This window comes from Anomaloglossus baeobatrachus, unplaced genomic scaffold (genome assembly GCF_048569485.1).
Source record: "Anomaloglossus baeobatrachus isolate aAnoBae1 unplaced genomic scaffold, aAnoBae1.hap1 Scaffold_2405, whole genome shotgun sequence".
In the NCBI taxonomy this organism is placed as follows: domain Eukaryota; kingdom Metazoa; phylum Chordata; class Amphibia; order Anura; family Aromobatidae; genus Anomaloglossus; species Anomaloglossus baeobatrachus.
In genome coordinates, this window is record NW_027442046.1 from 62,573 (window position 1) to 77,633 (window position 15,061).

The window sequence follows — 15,061 nt, forward strand, 5'->3', positions numbered from 1 at the left end:
CATCCAAATAGCAAACTCATCACCACTCAACCTGACCAACTCGGCTATGTCCCGTGCTGCAGTTCTCTGTCTTATCTAGATCATTTGCAATTGAATGGAATAGATCCCTTTTGGACAAAGTGGATTCACCTGCTGCTGCAGTGACCACAGGTGTGATAAGATCTAGAATTGGCATCTGGTGCGATCTCTCCGCTTCCACTCCAAAGAAAGTTACCTGTTTATTCCTATCATGCATTGGTTTTTGGGGTTTTCTTTGAGTAATGATGATCTCTTTAGTAGTCTGTTGGCGCCCTCTCCTGGAGGAATAGTTTGCTTGCTCTTGGACATTCTAAAAGAGAGGTCATGATAGACATTGAGCTTCTGAGCTCAATTGGGGACAGTCATGGGTGATGAATGTTTGCAACCTGCTGCAAAGCCTCATACCGCAATATAAGGAACGTCAAATACTAAGAAAGGGCGGCCTATGAAAGAATTACTACTTTCAATAAGTACACTTAAACGGCTAATTGGGAATAGAAAAACTGTAAAAAGCCCTCTGAGAAAGCCCCCCTCTAACCTTTGATAGTAAGCTTTTCTGTAGTCTGCCTGTTGATGTATTTTCCGTTTGAACTGTGCACAACATGAAGAGACGGAACACTGGCGGCTTGTCACAATGCCCCCGCTGACATCACAATAGCGCTGCTGCCTAGAAAACAAGCTGCGCAGCAGAAGTTGTTCTTTGGGTGGGAGGGTGGGCTAGTGTAAGGAGGGGGCAAGCTCTTTTTTTCCCGGGTGGTAGGGGGATGACAGGAGAAGGGATGCGGGTGGTGAGAAGGGTACAGAGGGCAGGGTTTGGGGGCTGGGAAGGAAAGGGAAAAGATTAGGGTTTGGGGATGATGAAAGGGCTTTCTACGGGTAAGGATGGCAAAGGGTGGCAGTGACGGAAAGTCAGGCAACCTGTCCTGTCCGTCTTTTTGTATCGTGAATTGGAAAGACTGCAAGGGGGAGGGGAGTTGCTTGCGCCCTAAAGGAGGAGTTATTCAGATTCATTGCAGTGGGGGGCGGCGGCTGCAAAACGCACCATTCTTCTTGTTTTTGCTCTGCAAAGCAGCCTTTTCAAGGGTTGGCTTGGGTGACAAAATGTCTTCTGTAGGCGTGGGTTTGTCTCCCTCTCGCTCTCTCTCCCTAAGATGTGTCCGGCATAGGCCAGGGTGCCACTCGAGGCCCAAACCAATTCTGGTTATCGCTTCTCGGCCTTTTGGCTAAGATCAAGTGTAGTATCTGTTCTTATCAGTTTAATATCTGATACGTCCCCTATCTGGGGACCATATATTAAATGGATTTTTAGAACAGGGAGATGGAAAAAGAGCTTGCTCTGTCCACTCCACGCATTGACCTGGTATTGCAGTACCTCCAGGACCGGTGCACCCCTTCTTAACCCAGTTTCCAAAAGCAGAACTCAATTCACCTGATTCATATTAGCCCGATTTAATGAATTGGAAGAAAGCATACGTCTTCATATGCACCTCAATTTGGCCCATTCACTTTTCACACTTCCTCCTTTTGTTTTTTATCTTTCACACTTTTGACTTTCTTTATTCATCCAAATAGCAAACTCATCACCACTCAACCTGACCAACTCGGCTATGTCCCGTGCTGCAGTTCTCTGTCTTATCTAGATCATTTGCAATTGAATGGAATAGATCCCTTTTGGACAAAGTGGATTCACCTGCTGCTGCAGTGACCACAGGTGTGATAAGATCTAGAATTGGCATCTGGTGCGATCTCTCCGCTTCCACTCCAAAGAAAGTTACCTGTTTATTCCTATCATGCATTGGTTTTTGGGGTTTTCTTTGAGTAATGATGATCTCTTTAGTAGTCTGTTGGCGCCCTCTCCTGGAGGAATAGTTTGCTTGCTCTTGGACATTCTAAAAGAGAGGTCATGATAGACATTGAGCTTCTGAGCTCAATTGGGGACAGTCATGGGTGATGAATGTTTGCAACCTGCTGCAAAGCCTCATACCGCAATATAAGGAACGTCAAATACTAAGAAAGGGCGGCCTATGAAAGAATTACTACTTTCAATAAGTACACTTAAACGGCTAATTGGGAATAGAAAAACTGTAAAAAGCCCTCTGAGAAAGCCCCCCTCTAACCTTTGATAGTAAGCTTTTCTGTAGTCTGCCTGTTGATGTATTTTCCGTTTGAACTGTGCACAACATGAAGAGACGGAACACTGGCGGCTTGTCACAATGCCCCCGCTGACATCACAATAGCGCTGCTGCCTAGAAAACAAGCTGCGCAGCAGAAGTTGTTCTTTGGGTGGGAGGGTGGGCTAGTGTAAGGAGGGGGCAAGCTCTTTTTTTCCCGGGTGGTAGGGGGATGACAGGAGAAGGGATGCGGGTGGTGAGAAGGGTACAGAGGGCAGGGTTTGGGGGCTGGGAAGGAAAGGGAAAAGATTAGGGTTTGGGGATGATGAAAGGGCTTTCTACGGATAAGGATGGCAAAGGGTGGCAGTGACGGAAAGTCAGGCAACCTGTCCTGTCCGTCTTTTTGTATCGTGAATTGGAAAGACTGCAAGGGGGAGGGGAGTTGCTTGCGCCCTAAAGGAGGAGTTATTCAGATTCATTGCAGTGGGGGGCGGCGGCTGCAAAACGCACCATTCTTCTTGTTTTTGCTCTGCAAAGCAGCCTTTTCAAGGGTTGGCTTGGGTGACAAAATGTCTTCTGTAGGCGTGGGTTTGTCTCCCTCTCGCTCTCTCTCCCTAAGATGTGTCCGGCATAGGCCAGGGTGCCACTCGAGGCCCAAACCAATTCTGGTTATCGCTTCTCGGCCTTTTGGCTAAGATCAAGTGTAGTGTTGTTCGAAGAGGTGGATTAAGCTCCAGGCCACCTTAGTACAATGATACAATGCACACTGGAAGGTTGCGCTTGCTAGTACTCTGGGTGGATAGTATATTCATCTAGAGGAAAACATGGCCCTACCAGGATCGAGGCTATTAGACTGAGTAAGGGTGGGGGGCTATGGTACAACGTGCCCCAGGACTGACGACCCTGGAGTGAGTCTGAGCTTGCTGGCTTGGGACCCCGGCAAGCCTTGGGCTCTGTAGCACACCGTACCTTGCCTTTTCATACTTTTTGAGCATATTACCCTATCCCGGCCTTCTGGCTAGGAAGGGAAATTTTTACAATCCCGGTCGGAGGTCTGGTCAGCTTTGGGCTGAGAAACTAACACCCGGTTGGAGGTCTGGGTCAGCTTCGGCTGAGAAACCAACACTCGGTTGGAGGTCTGGGTCAGCTTCGGCTGAGAAACCAACACCCGGTTGGAGGTCCGGTTAGCCTTGGGCTGAGAAACCAACACCGGTTGACGGTCCGGGCAGTTTCGGCTGCGAAACCAACAACTAGTAGCTCTCTACTCCACTTGGGTAAGATGCCTGGGTGGACGCTGGGAGCAACGACAAGGCTCAACCAGGCTTCGGCTTGGGGGAGCACCGAAGATCCCTGACCCTTGCTGTGGCCTTCTGGCTCGGAGGGACGGGGTTGATTTTTGGGGACCCTCTCCTCACGGTGGGGTCCACACGAATCCTAGCCTTTGCACTGTTTTTGGTGTGACTTCGGTCATGCATTTTTTGTGGTGCTTTGGAAAGCTTCATTAAATCAAAAAATCTGTTCTTATCAGTTTAATATCTGATACGTCCCCTATCTGGGGACCATATATTAAATGGATTTTTAGAACAGGGAGATGGAAAAAGAGCTTGCTCTGTCCACTCCACGCATTGACCTGGTATTGCAGTACCTCCAGGACCGGTGCACCCCTTCTTAACCCAGTTTCCAAAAGCAGAACTCAATTCACCTGATTCATATTAGCCCGATTTAATGAATTGGAAGAAAGCATACGTCTTCATATGCACCTCAATTTGGCCCATTCACTTTTCACACTTCCTCCTTTTGTTTTTTATCTTTCACACTTTTGACTTTCTTTATTCATCCAAATAGCAAACTCATCACCACTCAACCTGACCAACTCGGCTATGTCCCGTGCTGCAGTTCTCTGTCTTATCTAGATCATTTGCAATTGAATGGAATAGATCCCTTTTGGACAAAGTGGATTCACCTGCTGCTGCAGTGACCACAGGTGTGATAAGATCTAGAATTGGCATCTGGTGCGATCTCTCCGCTTCCACTCCAAAGAAAGTTACCTGTTTATTCCTATCATGCATTGGTTTTTGGGGTTTTCTTTGAGTAATGATGATCTCTTTAGTAGTCTGTTGGCGCCCTCTCCTGGAGGAATAGTTTGCTTGCTCTTGGACATTCTAAAAGAGAGGTCATGATAGACATTGAGCTTCTGAGCTCAATTGGGGACAGTCATGGGTGATAAATGTTTGCAACCTGCTGCAAAGCCTCATACCGCAATATAAGGAACGTCAAATACTAAGAAAGGGCGGCCTATGAAAGAATTACTACTTTCAATAAGTACACTTAAACGGCTAATTGGGAATAGAAAAACTGTAAAAAGCCCTCTGAGAAAGCCCCCCTCTAACCTTTGATAGTAAGCTTTTCTGTAGTCTGCCTGTTGATGTATTTTCCGTTTGAACTGTGCACAACATGAAGAGACGGAACACTGGCGGCTTGTCACAATGCCCCCGCTGACATCACAATAGCGCTGCTGCCTAGAAAACAAGCTGCGCAGCAGAAGTTGTTCTTTGGGTGGGAGGGTGGGCTAGTGTAAGGAGGGGGCAAGCTCTTTTTTTCCCGGGTGGTAGGGGGATGACAGGAGAAGGGATGCGGGTGGTGAGAAGGGTACAGAGGGCAGGGTTTGGGGGCTGGGAAGGAAAGGGAAAAGATTAGGGTTTGGGGATGATGAAAGGGCTTTCTACGGGTAAGGATGGCAAAGGGTGGCAGTGACGGAAAGTCAGGCAACCTGTCCTGTCCGTCTTTTTGTATCGTGAATTGGAAAGACTGCAAGGGGGAGGGGAGTTGCTTGCGCCCTAAAGGAGGAGTTATTCAGATTCATTGCAGTGGGGGGCGGCGGCTGCAAAACGCACCATTCTTCTTGTTTTTGCTCTGCAAAGCAGCCTTTTCAAGGGTTGGCTTGGGTGACAAAATGTCTTCTGTAGGCGTGGGTTTGTCTCCCTCTCGCTCTCTCTCCCTAAGATGTGTCCGGCATAGGCCAGGGTGCCACTCGAGGCCCAAACCAATTCTGGTTATCGCTTCTCGGCCTTTTGGCTAAGATCAAGTGTAGTGTTGTTCGAAGAGGTGGTTTAAGCTCCAGGCCACCTTAGTACAATGATACAATGCACACTGGAAGGTTGCGCTTGCTAGTACTCTGGGTGGATAGTATATTCATCAAGAGGAAAACATGGCCCTACCAGGATCGAGGCTATTAGACTGAGTAAGGGTGGGGGGCTATGGTACAACGTGCCCCAGGACTGACGACCCTGGAGTGAGTCTGAGCTTGCTGGCTTGGGACCCCGGCAAGCCTTGGGCTCTGTAGCACACCGTACCTTGCCTTTTCATACTTTTTGAGCATATTACCCTATCCTGGCCTTCTGGCTAGGAAGGGAAATTTTTATAATCCCGGTCGGAGGTCTGGTCAGCTTTGGGCTGAGAAACTAACACCCGGTTGGAGGTCCGGGTCAGCTTCGGCTGAGAAACCAACACCCGGTTGGAGGTCTGGGTCAGCTTCAGCTGAGAAACCAACACCCGGTTGGAGGTCCGGTTAGCCTTGGGCTGAGAAACCAACACCGGTTGACGGTCCGGGCAGTTTCGGCTGCGAAACCAACAACTAGTAGCTCTCTACTCCACTTGGGTAAGATGCCTGGGTGGACGCTGGGAGCAACAACAAGGCTCAACCAGGCTTCGGCTTGGGGGAGCACCGAAGATCCCTGACCCTTGCTGTGGCCTTCTGGCTCGGAGGGACGGGGTTGATTTTTGGGGACCCTCTCCTCACGGTGGGGTCCACACGAATCCTAGCCTTTGCACTGTTTTTGGTGTGACTTCGGTCATGCATTTTTTGTGGTGCTTTGGAAAGCTTCATTAAATCAAAATCTGTTCTTATCAGTTTAATATCTGATACGTCCCCTATCTGGGGACCATATATTAAATGGATTTTTAGAACAGGGAGATGGAAAAAGAGCTTGCTCTGTCCACTCCACGCATTGACCTGGTATTGCAGTACCTCCAGGACCGGTGCACCCCTTCTTAACCCAGTTTCCAAAAGCAGAACTCAATTCACCTGATTCATATTAGCCCGATTTAATGAATTGGAAGAAAGCATACGTCTTCATATGCACCTCAATTTGGCCCATTCACTTTTCACACTTCCTCCTTTTGTTTTTTATCTTTCACACTTTTGACTTTCTTTATTCATCCAAATAGCAAACTCATCACCACTCAACCTGACCAACTCGGCTATGTCCCGTGCTGCAGTTCTCTGTCTTATCTAGATCATTTGCAATTGAATGGAATAGATCCCTTTTGGACAAAGTGGATTCACCTGCTGCTGCAGTGACCACAGGTGTGATAAGATCTAGAATTGGCATCTGGTGCGATCTCTCCGCTTCCACTCCAAAGAAAGTTACCTGTTTATTCCTATCATGCATTGGTTTTTGGGGTTTTCTTTGAGTAATGATGATCTCTTTAGTAGTCTGTTGGCGCCCTCTCCTGGAGGAATAGTTTGCTTGCTCTTGGACATTCTAAAAGAGAGGTCATGATAGACATTGAGCTTCTGAGCTCAATTGGGGACAGTCATGGGTGATGAATGTTTGCAACCTGCTGCAAAGCCTCATACCGCAATATAAGGAACGTCAAATACTAAGAAAGGGCGGCCTATGAAAGAATTACTACTTTCAATAAGTACACTTAAACGGCTAATTGGGAATAGAAAAACTGTAAAAAGCCCTCTGAGAAAGCCCCCCTCTAACCTTTGATAGTAAGCTTTTCTGTAGTCTGCCTGTTGATGTATTTTCCGTTTGAACTGTGCACAACATGAAGAGACGGAACACTGGCGGCTTGTCACAATGCCCCCGCTGACATCACAATAGCGCTGCTGCCTAGAAAACAAGCTGCGCAGCAGAAGTTGTTCTTTGGGTGGGAGGGTGGGCTAGTGTAAGGAGGGGGCAAGCTCTTTTTTTCCCGGGTGGTAGGGGGATGACAGGAGAAGGGATGCGGGTGGTGAGAAGGGTACAGAGGGCAGGGTTTGGGGGCTGGGAAGGAAAGGGAAAAGATTAGGGTTTGGGGATGATGAAAGGGCTTTCTACGGGTAAGGATGGCAAAGGGTGGCAGTGACGGAAAGTCAGGCAACCTGTCCTGTCCGTCTTTTTGTATCGTGAATTGGAAAGACTGCAAGGGGGAGGGGAGTTGCTTGCGCCCTAAAGGAGGAGTTATTCAGATTCATTGCAGTGGGGGGCGGCGGCTGCAAAACGCACCATTCTTCTTGTTTTTGCTCTGCAAAGCAGCCTTTTCAAGGGTTGGCTTGGGTGAAAAAATGTCTTCTGTAGGCGTGGGTTTGTCTCCCTCTCGCTCTCTCTCCCTAAGATGTGTCCGGCATAGGCCAGGGTGCCACTCGAGGCCCAAACCAATTCTGGTTATCGCATCTCGGCCTTTTGGCTAAGATCAAGTGTAGTATCGCTTCTCGGCCTTTTGGCTAAGATCAAGTGTAGTATCTGTGAGGCTCGGCAGATGCAATGCACACTGGAAGGTTGCGCTTGCTAGTACTCTTGATGTATAGTATATTCATCTAGAGGAAAACATGGCCCTACCAGGATCGAGGCTATTAGACTGAGTAAGTGTGGGGGCTATGGTGCAATGTGCCCCAGGACTGACGACCCTGGAGTGAGTCTGAGCTTGCTGGCTTGGGACCCCGGCGAGCCTTGGGCTCTGTAGCACACCGTACCTTGCCCTTTCATACTTTCTGAGCATATTGCTCTATCCCGGCCTTCTGGCTAGGAAGGGAAATTTTTATAATCATGGTCGGAGGTCCGTTCAGCTTTGGGCTGAGAAACCAACACCCGGTTGGAGGTCCGGGTCAGCTTCGGCTGAGAAACCAACACCCGGTTGGAGGTCTGGGTCAGCTTCGGCTGAGAAACCAACACCCGGTTGGAGGTCCGGGTCAGCTTCGGCTGAGAAACCAACACCCGGTTGGAGGTCCGGTTAGCCTTGGGCTGAGAAACCAACACCGGTTGACGGTCCGGGCAGTTTCGGCTGCGAAACCAACAACTAGTAGCTCTCTACTCCACTTGGGTAAGATGCCTGGGTGGACGCTGGGAGCAACGACAAGGCTCAACCAGGCTTCGGCTTGGGGGAGCACCGAAGATCCCTGACCCTTGCTGTGGCCTTCTGGCTCGGAGGGACGGGGTTGATTTTTGGGGACCCTCTCCTCACGGAGGGGTCCACACGAATCCTAGCCTTTGCACTGTTTTTGGTGTGACTTCGGTCATGCATTTTTTGCGGTGCTTTGGAAAGCTTCATTAAATCAAAATCTGTTCTTATCAGTTTAATATCTGATACGTCCCCTATCTGGGGACCATATATTAAATGGATTTTTAGAACAGGGAGATGGAAAAAGAGCTTGCTCTGTCCACTCCACGCATTGACCTGGTATTGCAGTACCTCCAGGACCGGTGCACCCCTTCTTAACCCAGTTTCCAAAAGCAGAACTCAATTCACCTGATTCATATTAGCCCGATTTAATGAATTGGAAGAAAGCATACGTCTTCATATGCACCTCAATTTGGCCCATTCACTTTTCACACTTCCTCCTTTTGTTTTTTATCTTTCACACTTTTGACTTTCTTTATTCATCCAAATAGCAAACTCAACACCACTCAACCTGACCAACTCGGCTATGTCCCGTGCTGCAGTTCTCTGTCTTATCTAGATCATTTGCAATTGAATGGAATAGATCCCTTTTGGACAAAGTGGATTCACCTGCTGCTGCAGTGACCACAGGTGTGATAAGATCTAGAATTGGCATCTGGTGCGATCTCTCCGCTTCCACTCCAAAGAAAGTTACCTGTTTATTCCTATCATGCATTGGTTTTTGGGGTTTTCTTTGAGTAATGATGATCTCTTTAGTAGTCTGTTGGCGCCCTCTCCTGGAGGAATAGTTTGCTTGCTCTTGGACATTCTAAAAGAGAGGTCATGATAGACATTGAGCTTCTGAGCTCAATTGGGGACAGTCATGGGTGATGAATGTTTGCAACCTGCTGCAAAGCCTCATACCGCAATATAAGGAACGTCAAATACTAAGAAAGGGCGGCCTATGAAAGAATTACTACTTTCAATAAGTACACTTAAACGGCTAATTGGGAATAGAAAAACTGTAAAAAGCCCTCTGAGAAAGCCCCCCTCTAACCTTTGATAGTAAGCTTTTCTGTAGTCTGCCTGTTGATGTATTTTCCGTTTGAACTGTGCACAACATGAAGAGACGGAACACTGGCGGCTTGTCACAATGCCCCCGCTGACATCACAATAGCGCTGCTGCCTAGAAAACAAGCTGCGCAGCAGAAGTTGTTCTTTGGGTGGGAGGGTGGGCTAGTGTAAGGAGGGGGCAAGCTCTTTTTTTCCCGGGTGGTAGGGGGATGACAGGAGAAGGGATGCGGGTGGTGAGAAGGGTACAGAGGGCAGGGTTTGGGGGCTGGGAAGGAAAGGGAAAAGATTAGGGTTTGGGGATGATGAAAGGGCTTTCTACGGGTAAGGATGGCAAAGGGTGGCAGTGACGGAAAGTCAGGCAACCTGTCCTGTCCGTCTTTTTGTATCGTGAATTGGAAAGACTGCAAGGGGGAGGGGAGTTGCTTGCGCCCTAAAGGAGGAGTTATTCAGATTCATTGCAGTGGGGGGCGGCGGCTGCAAAACGCACCATTCTTCTTGTTTTTGCTCTGCAAAGCAGCCTTTTCAAGGGTTGGCTTGGGTGACAAAATGTCTTCTGTAGGCGTGGGTTTGTCTCCCTCTCGCTCTCTCTCCCTAAGATGTGTCCGGCATAGGCCAGGGTGCCACTCGAGGCCCAAACCAATTCTGGTTATCGCTTCTCGGCCTTTTGGCTAAGATCAAGTGTAGTATCTGTTCTTATCAGTTTAATATCTGATACGTCCCCTATCTGGGGACCATATATTAAATGGATTTTTAGAACAGGGAGATGGAAAAAGAGCTTGCTCTGTCCACTCCACGCATTGACCTGGTATTGCAGTACCTCCAGGACCGGTGCACCCCTTCTTAACCCAGTTTCCAAAAGCAGAACTCAATTCACCTGATTCATATTAGCCCGATTTAATGAATTGGAAGAAAGCATACGTCTTCATATGCACCTCAATTTGGCCCATTCACTTTTCACACTTCCTCCTTTTGTTTTTTATCTTTCACACTTTTGACTTTCTTTATTCATCCAAATAGCAAACTCATCACCACTCAACCTGACCAACTCGGCTATGTCCCGTGCTGCAGTTCTCTGTCTTATCTAGATCATTTGCAATTGAATGGAATAGATCCCTTTTGGACAAAGTGGATTCACCTGCTGCTGCAGTGACCACAGGTGTGATAAGATCTAGAATTGGCATCTGGTGCGATCTCTCCGCTTCCACTCCAAAGAAAGTTACCTGTTTATTCCTATCATGCATTGGTTTTTGGGGTTTTCTTTGAGTAATGATGATCTCTTTAGTAGTCTGTTGGCGCCCTCTCCTGGAGGAATAGTTTGCTTGCTCTTGGACATTCTAAAAGAGAGGTCATGATAGACATTGAGCTTCTGAGCTCAATTGGGGACAGTCATGGGTGATGAATGTTTGCAACCTGCTGCAAAGCCTCATACCGCAATATAAGGAACGTCAAATACTAAGAAAGGGCGGCCTATGAAAGAATTACTACTTTCAATAAGTACACTTAAACGGCTAATTGGGAATAGAAAAACTGTAAAAAGCCCTCTGAGAAAGCCCCCCTCTAACCTTTGATAGTAAGCTTTTCTGTAGTCTGCCTGTTGATGTATTTTCCGTTTGAACTGTGCACAACATGAAGAGACGGAACACTGGCGGCTTGTCACAATGCCCCCGCTGACATCACAATAGCGCTGCTGCCTAGAAAACAAGCTGCGCAGCAGAAGTTGTTCTTTGGGTGGGAGGGTGGGCTAGTGTAAGGAGGGGGCAAGCTCTTTTTTTCCCGGGTGGTAGGGGGATGACAGGAGAAGGGATGCGGGTGGTGAGAAGGGTACAGAGGGCAGGGTTTGGGGGCTGGGAAGGAAAGGGAAAAGATTAGGGTTTGGGGATGATGAAAGGGCTTTCTACGGATAAGGATGGCAAAGGGTGGCAGTGACGGAAAGTCAGGCAACCTGTCCTGTCCGTCTTTTTGTATCGTGAATTGGAAAGACTGCAAGGGGGAGGGGAGTTGCTTGCGCCCTAAAGGAGGAGTTATTCAGATTCATTGCAGTGGGGGGCGGCGGCTGCAAAACGCACCATTCTTCTTGTTTTTGCTCTGCAAAGCAGCCTTTTCAAGGGTTGGCTTGGGTGACAAAATGTCTTCTGTAGGCGTGGGTTTGTCTCCCTCTCGCTCTCTCTCCCTAAGATGTGTCCGGCATAGGCCAGGGTGCCACTCGAGGCCCAAACCAATTCTGGTTATCGCTTCTCGGCCTTTTGGCTAAGATCAAGTGTAGTGTTGTTCGAAGAGGTGGTTTAAGCTCCAGGCCACCTTAGTACAATGATACAATGCACACTGGAAGGTTGCGCTTGCTAGTACTCTGGGTGGATAGTATATTCATCTAGAGGAAAACATGGCCCTACCAGGATCGAGGCTATTAGACTGAGTAAGGGTGGGGGGCTATGGTACAACGTGCCCCAGGACTGACGACCCTGGAGTGAGTCTGAGCTTGCTGGCTTGGGACCCCGGCAAGCCTTGGGCTCTGTAGCACACCGTACCTTGCCTTTTCATACTTTTTGAGCATATTACCCTATCCCGGCCTTCTGGCTAGGAAGGGAAATTTTTACAATCCCGGTCGGAGGTCTGGTCAGCTTTGGGCTGAGAAACTAACACCCGGTTGGAGGTCTGGGTCAGCTTCGGCTGAGAAACCAACACCCGGTTGGAGGTCTGGGTCAGCTTCGGCTGAGAAACCAACACCCGGTTGGAGGTCCGGTTAGCCTTGGGCTGAGAAACCAACACCGGTTGACGGTCCGGGCAGTTTCGGCTGCGAAACCAACAACTAGTAGCTCTCTACTCCACTTGGTTAAGATGCCTGGGTGGACGCTGGGAGCAACGACAAGGCTCAACCAGGCTTCGGCTTGGGGGAGCACCGAAGATCCCTGACCCTTGCTGTGGCCTTCTGGCTCGGAGGGACGGGGTTGATTTTTGGGGACCCTCTCCTCACGGTGGGGTCCACACGAATCCTAGCCTTTGCACTGTTTTTGGTGTGACTTCGGTCATGCATTTTTTGTGGTGCTTTGGAAAGCTTCATTAAATCAAAAAATCTGTTCTTATCAGTTTAATATCTGATACGTCCCCTATCTGGGGACCATATATTAAATGGATTTTTAGAACAGGGAGATGGAAAAAGAGCTTGCTCTGTCCACTCCACGCATTGACCTGGTATTGCAGTACCTCCAGGACCGGTGCACCCCTTCTTAACCCAGTTTCCAAAAGCAGAACTCAATTCACCTGATTCATATTAGCCCGATTTAATGAATTGGAAGAAAGCATACGTCTTCATATGCACCTCAATTTGGCCCATTCACTTTTCACACTTCCTCCTTTTGTTTTTTATCTTTCACACTTTTGACTTTCTTTATTCATCCAAATAGCAAACTCATCACCACTCAACCTGACCAACTCGGCTATGTCCCGTGCTGCAGTTCTCTGTCTTATCTAGATCATTTGCAATTGAATGGAATAGATCCCTTTTGGACAAAGTGGATTCACCTGCTGCTGCAGTGACCACAGGTGTGATAAGATCTAGAATTGGCATCTGGTGCGATCTCTCCGCTTCCACTCCAAAGAAAGTTACCTGTTTATTCCTATCATGCATTGGTTTTTGGGGTTTTCTTTGAGTAATGATGATCTCTTTAGTAGTCTGTTGGCGCCCTCTCCTGGAGGAATAGTTTGCTTGCTCTTGGACATTCTAAAAGAGAGGTCATGATAGACATTGAGCTTCTGAGCTCAATTGGGGACAGTCATGGGTGATAAATGTTTGCAACCTGCTGCAAAGCCTCATACCGCAATATAAGGAACGTCAAATACTAAGAAAGGGCGGCCTATGAAAGAATTACTACTTTCAATAAGTACACTTAAACGGCTAATTGGGAATAGAAAAACTGTAAAAAGCCCTCTGAGAAAGCCCCCCTCTAACCTTTGATAGTAAGCTTTTCTGTAGTCTGCCTGTTGATGTATTTTCCGTTTGAACTGTGCACAACATGAAGAGACGGAACACTGGCGGCTTGTCACAATGCCCCCGCTGACATCACAATAGCGCTGCTGCCTAGAAAACAAGCTGCGCAGCAGAAGTTGTTCTTTGGGTGGGAGGGTGGGCTAGTGTAAGGAGGGGGCAAGCTCTTTTTTTCCCGGGTGGTAGGGGGATGACAGGAGAAGGGATGCGGGTGGTGAGAAGGGTACAGAGGGCAGGGTTTGGGGGCTGGGAAGGAAAGGGAAAAGATTAGGGTTTGGGGATGATGAAAGGGCTTTCTACGGGTAAGGATGGCAAAGGGTGGCAGTGACGGAAAGTCAGGCAACCTGTCCTGTCCGTCTTTTTGTATCGTGAATTGGAAAGACTGCAAGGGGGAGGGGAGTTGCTTGCGCCCTAAAGGAGGAGTTATTCAGATTCATTGCAGTGGGGGGCGGCGGCTGCAAAACGCACCATTCTTCTTGTTTTTGCTCTGCAAAGCAGCCTTTTCAAGGGTTGGCTTGGGTGACAAAATGTCTTCTGTAGGCGTGGGTTTGTCTCCCTCTCGCTCTCTCTCCCTAAGATGTGTCCGGCATAGGCCAGGGTGCCACTCGAGGCCCAAACCAATTCTGGTTATCGCTTCTCGGCCTTTTGGCTAAGATCAAGTGTAGTATTGTTCGAAAAGGTGGTTTAAGGCTCCGGCCACCTTAGTACAATGATGCAATGCACACTGGAAGGTTGCACTTGTTAGTACTTTGGGAGGATAGTATATCCATCTAGAGGAAACCATGGCCCTACCAGGATTGAGGCTATTAGACTGAGTAAGTGTGGGGGTTATGGTGCAATGTGCCCCAGGAATGGACACCCTGGAGGGAGTCTGAACTTGCTAGGTTGGGACCCTGGTAAGCCTCAGACTCTGTCGCACGCCGCGCCTTGCCTATTCATACTTTCCAAGCATATTGCCCTATCCTGGCCTTCTGGCTAAGAAGGGAAATTTTTATAATCCCGGTCGGAAGTCCGGTCAGCTTTGGGCTGAGAAACCAACACCCGGTTGGAGGTCCGGGTCAGCTTTGGCTGAGAAACCAACACCCGGTTGGAGGTCCGGTTAGCCTTGGGCTGAGAAACCAACACCCGGTTGGAGGTCCGGTCAGCCTTGGGCTGAGAAACCAACACCCGGTTGGAGGTCCGGTCAGCCTTGGGCTGAGAAACCAACACCGGTTGACGGTCCGGGCAGTCTCGGCTGCGAAACCAACGACTAGTAGCTCCCTACTCCACTTGGGTAAGATGCCTCGGTGGACGCTGGGAGCAACAACAAGGCTCAACCAGGCTTCGGCTTGGGGGAGCACCGAAGATCCCTGACCCTCGCTGTGGCCTTCTGGCTCGGAGGGACGGGGTTGATTTTTGGGGATCCTCTTCTCACGGAGGGGTCCACACGAATCCTAGCCTTTGCACTGTTTTTGGTGTGACTTCGGTCATGCATTTTTGCGGTGCTTTGGAAAGCTTCATTAAATCAAAAATCTGTTCTTATCAGTTTAATATCTGATACGTCCCCTATCTGGGGACCATATATTAAATGGATTTTTAGAACAGGGAGATGGAAAAAGAGCTTGCTCTGTCCACTCCACGCATTGACCTGGTATTGCAGTACCTCCAGGACCGGTGCACCCCTTCTTAACCCAGTTTCCAAAAGCAGAACTCAATTCACCTGATTCATATTAGCCCGATTTAATGAATT

The 15,061-nt window shown here is 48.6% G+C and overlaps 7 non-coding genes and 2 pseudogenes across 7 annotated transcripts; all 9 read left to right on the top strand.

Annotated features, from left to right (window-relative positions):
• Positions 1 to 1,221: 1,221 nt before the first annotated feature.
• On the top strand, positions 1,222 to 1,412 carry LOC142261919 (U2 spliceosomal RNA). The gene has a single exon (XR_012729435.1). It is a non-coding gene; the product is annotated as a U2 spliceosomal RNA (small nuclear RNA).
• A 2,190-nt stretch (positions 1,413 to 3,602) lies between these two features.
• On the top strand, positions 3,603 to 3,796 carry LOC142261906 (U2 spliceosomal RNA). Its single transcript, XR_012729423.1, has one exon. It is a non-coding gene; the product is annotated as a U2 spliceosomal RNA (small nuclear RNA).
• Positions 3,797 to 5,982: 2,186 nt separating this feature from the next.
• Positions 5,983 to 6,178, top strand: LOC142261914 (U2 spliceosomal RNA). The gene has a single exon (XR_012729431.1). It is a non-coding gene; the product is annotated as a U2 spliceosomal RNA (small nuclear RNA).
• Positions 6,179 to 7,603: 1,425 nt separating this feature from the next.
• Positions 7,604 to 7,730, top strand: LOC142261963 (U2 spliceosomal RNA; annotated as a pseudogene).
• Positions 7,731 to 8,414: 684 nt separating this feature from the next.
• Positions 8,415 to 8,610, top strand: LOC142261928 (U2 spliceosomal RNA). Its single transcript, XR_012729443.1, has one exon. It is a non-coding gene; the product is annotated as a U2 spliceosomal RNA (small nuclear RNA).
• A 1,388-nt stretch (positions 8,611 to 9,998) lies between these two features.
• Positions 9,999 to 10,189, top strand: LOC142261931 (U2 spliceosomal RNA). The gene has a single exon (XR_012729446.1). It is a non-coding gene; the product is annotated as a U2 spliceosomal RNA (small nuclear RNA).
• Positions 10,190 to 12,379: 2,190 nt separating this feature from the next.
• Positions 12,380 to 12,573, top strand: LOC142261908 (U2 spliceosomal RNA). Its single transcript, XR_012729425.1, has one exon. It is a non-coding gene; the product is annotated as a U2 spliceosomal RNA (small nuclear RNA).
• A 1,388-nt stretch (positions 12,574 to 13,961) lies between these two features.
• On the top strand, positions 13,962 to 14,103 carry LOC142261972 (U2 spliceosomal RNA; annotated as a pseudogene).
• A 697-nt stretch (positions 14,104 to 14,800) lies between these two features.
• On the top strand, positions 14,801 to 14,996 carry LOC142261921 (U2 spliceosomal RNA). The gene has a single exon (XR_012729437.1). It is a non-coding gene; the product is annotated as a U2 spliceosomal RNA (small nuclear RNA).
• The last annotated feature ends 65 nt before the right edge of the window (positions 14,997 to 15,061 follow it).